The sequence below is a fragment of the Miniopterus schreibersii genome (assembly GCF_964146895.1).
Source record: "Miniopterus schreibersii genome assembly, chromosome: 2".
NCBI classification, from domain to species: Eukaryota; Metazoa; Chordata; class Mammalia; order Chiroptera; family Miniopteridae; genus Miniopterus; species Miniopterus schreibersii.
In genome coordinates, this window is record NC_138102.1 from 177,423,197 (window position 1) to 177,434,772 (window position 11,576).

Sequence of the window (11,576 nt, forward strand, 5' to 3'; positions counted from 1 at the left end):
GCAGACAATAATAACTCAGAGTACGTGACAGCTGCCTGTTCAGGGTGTCCTGCCAGATCTGGGACACCTCCAGCTAGAGGGTAATCCCGGTTGGGAGATGGTGAGCTGGCAGAGGCCTCAAGTTAGTTCATGATTCTTACCTTAAGCAGAGGAAGAGTCCACAGCTGGGGAGCACCTTCGAGTCCCTCTGCCTTTGAAGTAGATGTGTTCTCCACTTGAGCTTTGAACTCAGCTGCCGCAAAGACAAGATAATTAAGTCTGAATCACCTAGTGGTGGATTTGTTTAAATGCCTCTTTCAAAATATGATACATAATTGCTTCACTTCAATTACCCAATGGCATGAATGAACACTACAGTCTCTGCCTAGATGAGCAGACAATGCCACCTATGTGATAATTACCTCCCTGCAACACGTACACACACACACACACACACACACACACACACACACACACACCCCACATGTGAAATCGTTATGGCTACTTTACCGGATAATTAAGTCAAGACTTCCAATGTATTGAAAAAGGCGTTGAATTGGGAGAGGAAGATTTTTTCTCTCTGGAGTAAGCAGCTGGTTTCTCCTGGTCAAGGTGCCAGCAGGGGTTGGCTCCACGGCTGCCCTCCATACCTACTGCACTTAGAGTGGATCAGATTCAGGCTGAAAGCATGAGGCTTGATAGCCAGGCTGACCTACTTACCATCTTTATCTTCTAGGGTAAGACCACAGGCGGCATCTCTAGGCGTCCGCTCCTTTTCAGGAGGTTATTAATGACTTCCTGCCTCAGCATTCCTCTGAAGTAATGGTGGGTGCATCAATTAGGTATGATGAAACTTGGTATCTTTAGATTCTAAGCCCCATCCCCACTCCCATCCCCCATGTTTTAGTCATTGTGTTTTCAATGGCCAGGGATCTGATTGCACAAAGTGTCTAGTGTCTAACTTACAGTTTTCTGGCTAAGATAGGGTGACCAATTGTCCTGGTTTTCCCAGGAGGCAGGATTTTTGGTACTAAAATGAGGACAGTCCTAGGAGAACTAGGAGGATTGGTTACCTTAGTAAGAAAAACAGGCATGTTCACTTGGCATTGCCTGCCCTTCTGACAGCTTATCAGTTTCCTCATCTAGTATACCTACCATGACATTTACCTTCTTAGTCCGAGTTTCCTTAGGGGTAAAATGAAGATAAAAATAGTATCTACCTTGATAGGTTCTGGTGAAAAGAAAATGTTGGTAATTGTTTTAGTTCGTTTGGGCTGTTATAACAAAATGCTATGGAACAGTTTAAGCTAAACTAAGCTAAGCTTATATGCTAAGACCACATAATTTATAAACAGGTATTTGTTGCTCACAGTTCTGGAGGCTGGGAAGTCCAAGATCAAGGTGCCAGCATGGTCATGTTTTGGTTAGGACCCTCTTCCAGGTTCCTAGCTGGTGTCTTCTAGCTGTGCCCTCATGTGGTGGATGGAGTTGGGAGCTCTGTGGAGCCTCTTTTATAAAACACTAATCCCATTATGACGTAAGGGTCCACCTACTAATATCATCACCTTTGGGGATTAGGATTTCAACATATAAATTTTGGAGGGACACAAACATTCAAACCGTAGTAAAAACCTGCGAGAATGTGCTCATAAAACTATAAAGCGCATGCCCTGGCTGGGTGGTGGTTCAGTTGGTTGAAGCACTGTCCTGTGCACCAAAAAGCTGTGGGTTCGATTCCTTGTTGGGGTGTGTTTGAAGGGCAGCTGATGGGTGTTTCTCTCTCTCTCGCCCTTCCTCTCTCTCTCGAATCAATAAAAACATATCCTTGGGTGAGGATTTAAAAAAATGAAAACAAAATAAAACTATAAAGTGCTATAAAATCTTATCCATTAGTATGTGGCCATTATCAATGTTGATACGAGACTCAGAGGAGTGTAGACTCACTCCTCACAGAATCACTTATTGTCAGTCATCACAGATTAATCCACTCATTAAATCAACAAATATCTATTGGGCACTTACCACATGCAAGGTCCTCTTCAACAAAAAAGACAGAACCCCTGTCTACTTGGGGTTTATGTTCTAGCAGATGGAGATATAAAATAAGCAAACAACAAAATAAACTAAAGGTATAGATTGTGGATGTGCTATGATGGAAATAAGGGCACATAGCTTGTGGGGTGGTCTTATAATTGGTATGGTGATATAACTGAGGAAGGAGTGCTTACTTTGTTAGGATGGTCCAGGAAGGCTTCTCTGAGGTGGTAATATTTGAGCATTTGAAACTGGGCAGGCAAAGCACTGAAGGGAAAGGTGGAGGGAACAGCAAAGGTGGGCCAGTGTGTCTGGAATGTAGTAGGGGCATAAATAATGGTTTTAGACATCTAAATGGTAATGTTGGTTGGAGTTCTGGGAAGAAGTTGGTGGGAAATATGAATTTCCAAGTCATAATCCTCAAAGTGGAATTAAACCCACAGGAGTGGATGACATCTGAGGCAGTTTCTATGGTGTAGGTGCTACCCTGGAGGGATGCGGAATAATTTCAGATGCTACACCTGAAATTGTATTGTGATTATCTTTAGCGTATTGGAAAAAATACACAGAACCACACACGGAAGATGAATGACATCACACATCACCTGAAAAAAAATTCATGAAGTACCCCTCTTTCTGTCCTTTCCTCAGAATCTTCTCTGGGCGGCACCAGTTCCCTCCTTCTCTCTGGTCCTAGGTTTCCTCTTATTTCCCCTCCCCAGAGCAGCTTCTTGGTTCTCCCTTCCCTGCTCCTCCATTTTGCCCCCATTCCTTTTAGATCATGTGCAGCCTCCTATTTGTATCTCATATCCATTGACCATAGGATCTGCTAGACTTAGAAGGAAGCTGAGAACTGTAAAATAACAGTTACAAATATTCCCTGATGCAAATGTGAATTTTTCTTTTTGTCACAAAAGACCTGAAACTCTAACCATATCTTGGTGAAAACCTAGTCATCATTGTGTATCCTGGGAGTTTCTGCACAGGATGTGAGGGGCGTTCTCAGGAAGGGAGGCCTGGATGAGCGAGAGAGAAGGTGAAATGTGGGGCCTCCGTCCAGCAGGCCTCCAGGGCTTGCCCCTCACATGGCCCTGCTCTGCCCTCCTGGCTCTGGGACCGTGGGCAACTTTCTCATCCCTCTAGGGCTCAGAGTGGAGATCACATGTACTTTGAAGTCATTATGAGAATTAAACTAAAAGAGCTAGAGCGTATTACGTTTTTCATTGTGTCAATAAATGAGATACGTGATTACTTGCATTTCCTCTACTTTTATTTTAAATTCATAAGATATTTTAAACAACTTTTATTTCTAAGAAATATAAGTTTAGTTTTCATGTTTGTTTTTTTTTTTACATTTACTCTCTATTTGGAAGATAATAAAATTTTTCCCTTTATATAACTTCTCCTTTAAACAAATTTACATATAGTTTAAGAAGTAGGTTGATTTATAGGGAAAAAAGTAAATAACAGTACAACTCATGAAGGACATGAAATAATTTTGGGAAAAGGGCTGAAATAGAGTTTAGGAAACGATAAGATTAAAGAAGAGAGTGTAGCTAGTCTATTTTATTTCATTTGAAAGGGGTTACAGATTATTAACCAATGTCACCCCAATAAATTTAATAAAAAGTAAAATAAAAGAGAAATGGGCTATAGAAATCAGCTCATTGGCTTTCCTTTCTGTTTAAGGAGTCACTTTAAGGCAAATTTGCCAAATTCATCATTAAAAACAATAACAATAAAAGCCAGCAGCACTCTATCCAGTTTCACTGTTTATTTTAGGTTTCCAGGTTTAATTGAAGATTTGCTGGGAACCCCTGCTTATCCAGCCTACCCACGATGCCATCTAGAATGCAAAATTAATTACTTCACTTGCTAATGGCTGACAGCGTATTAGTCTCTGCAGATTAAGGGGCACCTTTAATCAAAACTCCAAAAGAAAAATCATAATGAACTAGGTAGAATAATTGTTCATTAAAGAAAGATGTCAAGAGACAGTGCTAAGGAGCTGAGTGAGCATGCTAGCTCTTGGTTTCTAGAATGTCTAGGCTATTTCCATACAGAAAGAATCTATTTGAACATCAGTCTTTTTTTTTTGAACTTGGAAGACAACTTATGTTCTTCATGGCAGACAAAAGTGGGAGGGGACAGGGATTAGGTGTATGTGGGGGACAAATCCAATAGGGCAGTTTTAGGGCAAAAGACAATTTGAGCTCTGATCCGTCACTTCTGCCCACCAACATTTTGTGCTGGCCAAATCTGGTTAAAAGGAACCATTGAAAAGAGATATAAAGGGTAGAGAAAAGTAAGAGGTTAACATTTATTGAGTGTTTGTTATGCTCTGGGCACAGCTATATGTGAACTCATTCAGCCCCCACCGAGACTGTATAAGGTACTCATATTATCTGCATTTTATAGATGAGGAAACTAAGAAATTAAGTGATGTGCCTAAGCTTAGGCATCGCGGACAGTCAGTTACAGAGCCAGGACTCAGGACCCAGCCGGGTAGGTGTTCTGCTTTTGGAAGTCTGTACTCTTAGCCACTATGCTAAGCAGCCTTTTTAGGAAGGTCACTACAGGGCAACTCACAGTCCAGGGGATGTGGAAGGTGAGGAGAGAGAAGGATGCTGTTGCTCAGCAACACATCTGGTTTTTCAAGCTGCTGATTGAATCTGTGTAATTGCTAGCTTGAAATTGCTAGTTTACTCCTGACCAGAGGAAGCTGCCTGGGGTTTGTGTGGCTCTTGAAAGAGGTAAGTGACCCTACAGTTCAGGCCAGAAGGCCTGGGGAGACACCTGGGAGAATTGTCCTACCACCTGGCAGCATCTCCTCCTCTCTTCCCTGTTCTGTTCCAGGCCACTCTCCTGAAGTCTGTGTGATGATGTTTCTGGGTGGACACCAGGGACTGACTCAGACTATGGCTTCTCCCACTCACCAGTCACTCTGGAATGATTTACAGCAGTGGCTCCCTCCTGGTTTTGAGAAATAAACACACCCACTTACCTACTCACCTCCGCTTATCATCAGTTATCTAAAGGAGCTCCATTTGATTATTTGCAGTACAAAGTGAACCTAAATTCATGCTAAATTTTAAGTGCATATACATATGACCTTCTAATTTTTATTTATTTTATTGATTTTAGAGAAGGAGGAAAAGAGCGAGTGAGAGAGAGAAAGAGAGAGACTGAGACATTGATGTGAGAGAGACACATTGATCGGCTGCCTCCCGTACACACCCCAATCAGGGATCGAACCAAAGACCTAGGTATGTGCCCTGACCGGTAATTGAACTGGCAGCCTTCCAGTGCATGGTATGAAATTCCAACTGAGCACACTGGCCAGGGCTACATATGACTTTTATGAGAAATGAAGGGTACTGTGAAACCAATCAAACAAGATAGTATGATACAACTCTGACATGTCTGAGAACCACTGATGTGAGCCCAATTCAAACAAATAAGAATTTCTCTACCTTGGCGTTAATTACATTTTGGGCCATATAATTCTTTTTTTTCTTTTTAACAATTACTTTTTTTAATTAAAAAATTTTTCTTCAATTACAGTTGATATTCAATATTGGGCTACATAATTCTTTGATGTAGGGGGCTGTTCTGTGCTCTGTAGGATGTTTAGCAGCATCACTGGCCTCTACTCTGATGTCAGCAGCACCACACTCTCCTACATGAGTTGTGACTGTGGCAAAGGACCCTGGACAGGTCTCAGCTGAGAACCAAGGAAACATCTATATTTAAGTATTCTATCTAGACTTTGCAGTAGAAAATGACACTTCTCTTGAGGATCAGATTCTAATATTCTTTATAATGTTTTTCTTAATTACCAATAAATATGTGAATACATTGTCTTGGTAAAAGATTCAAACAATACCGGGTTACAGATCAAGCTGTGGGAGTCCTGATGTTCCCCCCATCCCCGACCTCATCTCTGTCTACTGTCTGCCTTTGTCTGGTTTGCTTTCCAAGAATATTTTTCTTTCTTTCTTCCAACAGGTTCCAGACATGGATAGGATTTTAATTATTTCAATAACTTCTGGAGATTTTTCTTCTAACTTGCATGCTTCTAATTTCAACTCACATTTTTTAAATGGTCCATTTTATTTTCTCACCAAGCACAACATCTACATAAATTATTTGAATTTCTTCTGCACAGGAGATTTGCCTATTCTCTATTTATTCAATCATTTGTTTATATCAGTTTGGACTCATACTTATTTTATACTTTGGCTTATAATCAAAGTCTTAATAATTCTATAAATCTAAAACCTCAAAGTCTTTTTATAAGTGTTAAAAAAAAGTACCAAACAACCACAGTAAGACCATATGGTATAGACCAATGGTTCCCAAAGTGGTATCATAGTAGCATCACCTGGAAATCATTAGAAATGCAAGTTCTCACCTGTTAAATGAGAGGCTCTGGAGGTGGGACTCAGCAATCTGGGTTTCAAAAAGCTCTCTAGGTGATTCTGAGACTAAAGTGTGAGAACTATTGGTAAGTAGATAAAAGCTCAAAATTCAGGAAACTATAATGGATTTGTAAGAAAAAACACCCACACTAAGGTCAACCTGACTTTCCCTGGTAGACAGAATGAGGATCTTACTTTTCCAAACAGATACATTAAGAACTCAAAGACAAGCATGAACATATCATTTTAAATCTTGCTTAACCAGTCGTCATGCTGGACATGGGGGTTGAGGGTTGTTGAAGATAGATAAGAACTGCACTTTCCCATTGAGAAACTCATAATCTAGGATTGGAGAAAACCTGGTGTACAAATAATTGCACTGTGATGTGATGGATAACACTGAAAAGTATGTTCCCAGTGCTCTTGGAGCATAAAGGAGAAACATTCTGCTTGGAAGAAGGGGAGGTAAGGTATTCCAGATAGAAGATTGGCATGTGCAAAAGCACAGAGGCATGCAAATTAACTACATATGTACATACATATATATCTCCTTGCTCTGTCAGCTGAGAAGGCCTGGAAGCAACAATACCCCAATAGCCATGAGTACACCTAGCACCCAGGTTTTGGTTTCTAATACCATTCTCAGATGAAAGGAAGTAGGACTCCTTGGAAAAAATGGCCGATTCTAGGGTTGGGGCAAGATATACACAAAACGATCCTGCAGCATCTTATAGTGCTAGAAAGTAAGAAAGTGTTCAGAAACAGAACAAATCAAATGCACAAAAATCCACAATGATGTCAAATGGATACAGCAGCCAACTAAAAGATCTCCCAATGGCCAAAGTTGGAACAATTTGAGCAACAAAATAGTCTTAGAGTATAAGCCAAAGTAAAAATAAATAAGTCCAAACTGATAAAAACAAATGACTGAATAAATAGAGAATAGGCAAATATCCTGTGAAGAAATCCAAATGATTTAAGCAGATGCTTCACCCCTGAGGAGGTGGAACATAACTCCCTCTCTTTAAGTGTGGTCTGCACATAGTGGCTTTCTTCCAATGGCTACAATATGAAAAGGAGAAAAAGAGTAAATTTACAGTGGAGAAGCCAAATGATTAGGTTTAACACCAACAGTGAGAAGTCATATTGATAGTATGTACTGTTGATATGATGTGATGAGAACGGTCCTCCCAGGAGCATATCACCTCAGTCAAATCATGAGAAAATACAGGCAAATCCCAACTGAGGAACATTCTACAAAATACCTAACCAGTGATCCTCAAAACTGTCAAGGTCATAAAATACAAGGAGAGTCTAAGAAACTGTTACAAACAAGAGAAGCCTAAGGAGCCATAATAGCTAAATGTGACATGGGGTCCTGGATGGGATCCTGGAGCAGGAAAATGACATAAGGTAAAAACTAAGGAAGTCTGAATCAAGTATGAGAACTTTAGTTGATAAAAATGTATCAATATTGGTTCATTAATGGTGACAAATGTACCATCCTAATATAAAATGTTAGTAATAGGAAAAATTGGCTATGTGGTATATAAATCTTTCCTGTATATCTAAAACTGTTCTAAACTGTTTATCTACAAAAGCCTACAGGGAGCCAATGAATAGAGTGCCACAGAAGAGTGACATGATTCCTTTGTAGTATTGTATGAAATACTACAAAAAAGAAATTTAAATTTCTGAACTCTTTGAAAGTCACAGTGCCTGTTACTTGCAGACACTAAGGTAACATCCTGCAAAAGAGAAAAAAAAAATCTCAAGGAGGGAGGTAATTGAGAGAAGGGGCATATAACATTCTTAGGAACCTCTGAAGTGTTGAGGGATAGTCCTCCAGAGTACCTTACATCCTGGCAGTGCTCTGGTTCTCTTTTAGGACCCTTGTACACTCCTTAGGTTGGATCACTTCTGCCATCCAGTGGTTACACCCTATTGGATAAAGGATTGAGATAAGGATCCCACAGGCATTAGTTTTCTATTGTCATAAAAACTTAGTGTCTTAAAACAAAAGGTGTTATTTCACTAAATCTTTACAACACACCTGTCTGATATATGTATTTTAAAATCTTTATTAATTTCAGAGGGAGGGAGGAACATCAATGATGAGTGTCTTTGATCGGCTGCCTCCTGCACCTCTCCCACTGGGATCGAGCCCGCAACCTGGGCATGTGCCCTGACTGGGAATCGAACCACGATCCTAGATCATGGGTTGATGCCCAACTGCTGAACCACGCAGGCTGGGCATTCTTCATTTTTATAGATGGTAACTTATCCAGGTTTACATAGTATTAAGAAGTGGTCCGTGGTAGATAGTCTCCATGGCCACCATGTTAGCCTTGCACCGCTTTCTCAAAGAATATTTCAGAGAGAAATAAACTTACATTTGTTTAGGTCACTATTATTTCAGATTGTTAGAGCAGCTGAAAGCTATATCCTAACTAATATAGTCTCCAAATACAGTCATTTTCCAAGTTCTATTATTTCTACCTCTGTATCATTATTCCTGTCCATCCTATTGTCTCCATTTCCACTGTCATTCCACTTATTCCTTTCTTCTGTTACCAAAAGAGCCTCCTAACTGAGCTGGTCTCTAACCCAGTGGTTCTCAAGGCAATTTTGCTTCCTGGGGGATATTTGGCAAAGTTTGGAGACATCTTTGTTTCTCACAACTGGAGGGTTCTACAGGCACTTTGTGAATAGAGACCAGGGATGCTGCTAAACATCCCTGGATAGTTCTCCACAACAAAGACTTATGAGGCCTCAAATGGCAGTAGTGCTGAGGCTGAGAAACCTTGATCTAACATATCCCACACTAATATATCTACCTGTGATAGGTTCAATTTCATATGTGACCCATGCCCCTTATAGTATACGCTTGTCAGATTCATGGCTTCCCATCTTTTGTTTTTGTTTAATATATCTTTATTGATTTCAGAGAGAGGAAGGGAGAGGGAGAGACAAGAACATCAATCATGAGAGAGTTGTCATTGATCAGCTGTCTCCTGCATGCCCCCAACCGGGGGTTGAGCCCAAAACCCGGGCATGTGCCCTGACCGGGAATTGAACCATGATCTTCTGGATCCTAGGTCAATGCTCAACCACTGAGCCAAGCCTGGCCAGGCTCTTATCATCTTTTAAAAGCCTTCCTATATTTGGGGACATTCCAATATTTTTTAAAGTTCTGCCTCCCGAGGAAAGGAGTTCAGACCCCAAATTCCAGTGTCTTTGCAGCCAGGACTCAGGCATGGGACTTGGTCTCCCTTAGTTAGATATATCCCTATGAACCTTTGATTTAGAAGTGAGCAAGGATAAATATATATAAATACATGTAACTCAATGGGAAGGAAAAGATTAATACTTGGATGAAAGTTAAAAATTGACCATAAATAAATAAAAACTGAATGAAAGTACAGAAAAAAAAAGTGAGCAAGGCGAGGAAACAGGCTCTTTTAGAAGCTTAGCATGTTGTCGGTGCAGGAGGCTGCAAAAGTGTGCTGCATTTGAAGGTGGCAGCCATTCCCCAGCAGTGACAGCAGTTTCCTCCAGTGTGGGGTGCGGTGGCAGCAGCAATCCCAGTCACGGTAGTTTTCTCATCAGGCCAGTTCTTCAGCATGGTTCTGAGCTTCATTCCTGGAAGCTTAGCCTGGAGCCGCTTCTCCAGTCCTCCCCAGAATTCCCTGGCCTATCCAGTATCATTTTAATATGCTCTTTTTCTGCTTAGTCACCCAGCAATAGAAGCTGCTTAGCTTCTATTGCTCAGAACTAAGATCCCCAGTAGATAAAGACACCCCTGCTTAAAACTCTCCAGTGGCTTCCCATATATTCCCACGCATCCCAAATCCTTTGCTTAACCCAAGGCTATTTTTAATCTGGGGATGCACCCACTGTCCTTTACCTGGCCACACCCAGCTACCCTGCCTCAGTCCCATATTGCCTGCTACTAGAGAACCCTACGGTCACAGCAACCCTCCTCTAATCCCCTGGGCTTTCTCTTACCTCTTGCATAAACAAGACACTTTTTTCGCTTTACTACAAGAGTTAATTCACTCAGCTGTAAGCTCTGCACTGGTAGAAACATGGCTTTTCAATCTGTGAGTCCTCAGCGCCTAGAACAGTATCTGGCACAAAGGTGATCCGTACAGGTTTCCTTAATGAAGGCCAGGATGTGGACGGGCACTGCCACCTATGGGGGGAAAGTGAATTCAACCCTTATGACTTGGACGATGGCTATCACCCCGGACGGCACTGGGATACTCTCTCCCTCCTCTAAGCCTCCGTCGGCACCGTCAGGCCCTCTGCGGGTCTCCCGGACGGCTCCCGAGGATCCCCGTCCGTCCTACCGCTGGGCTGGTCCTCCCGCGCTGAAGGGCTGGTTTGTGATTAATACAATATGACAGAAGTGTTGGTAGACTTTTAAGGCTAGATCATAAAAAGCCACCGCGGCTTCTGCTTGGGTGTCTCCGGGGTCACCTGCGGGGAGGGAAGCCAGATGCCAAGTGACGGGGACCCTCAAGTGGCCTCAGGCGGAAGTCCGTGCAGTGAAATACCGACGCCTCCCGCCGACGGTCAGGAGGCAGCCACGGGGGACGCCGACCTGCAGCCGAGAGCGAGACGTCAGGTAACCGCGGCCTCGGCCGCACCCCGACTGTAATCTCCCCAGAGGCCAGGGCGGAACGGCCCAGCCCCGGGCCCAAATCCCGCACCTGCGGAACCTGTGGGGCGATCAACGTCCGTCGCGCTAAGGTGTCACGCTTTGCGGGGATCGTTATGCGGCCACAGAACACTAAGGCACTCTCCCGCAGAGATCACTTACTACAAGTTGGTGTACATTCTGCGTGTACAGGAGGAAACTACCGGGGCCTGGGCTCCGCCTGAGGCGTCTCAGGGCAGACGCCGCGGGAGCCGGGCGCCACGGAGGAACCGGAGTAAGAACCAGGCACAGCTGGGCGCTGCGGGGATGCGGGGCGACGAGGCGTGTGGGCCGCAGCACCCCCTTCGGGGTAAACGTTCTCCAGAAGCAGATGAACCGAGCCGGCCCGGTCACGGCCACGGCGGCGGCGGAGCCGCGATACGCGCGTGCGGGTGCAGCCCCGGCGCCTGCGCAGTGTGCTCCTCGCGCGCCCAGGCGGC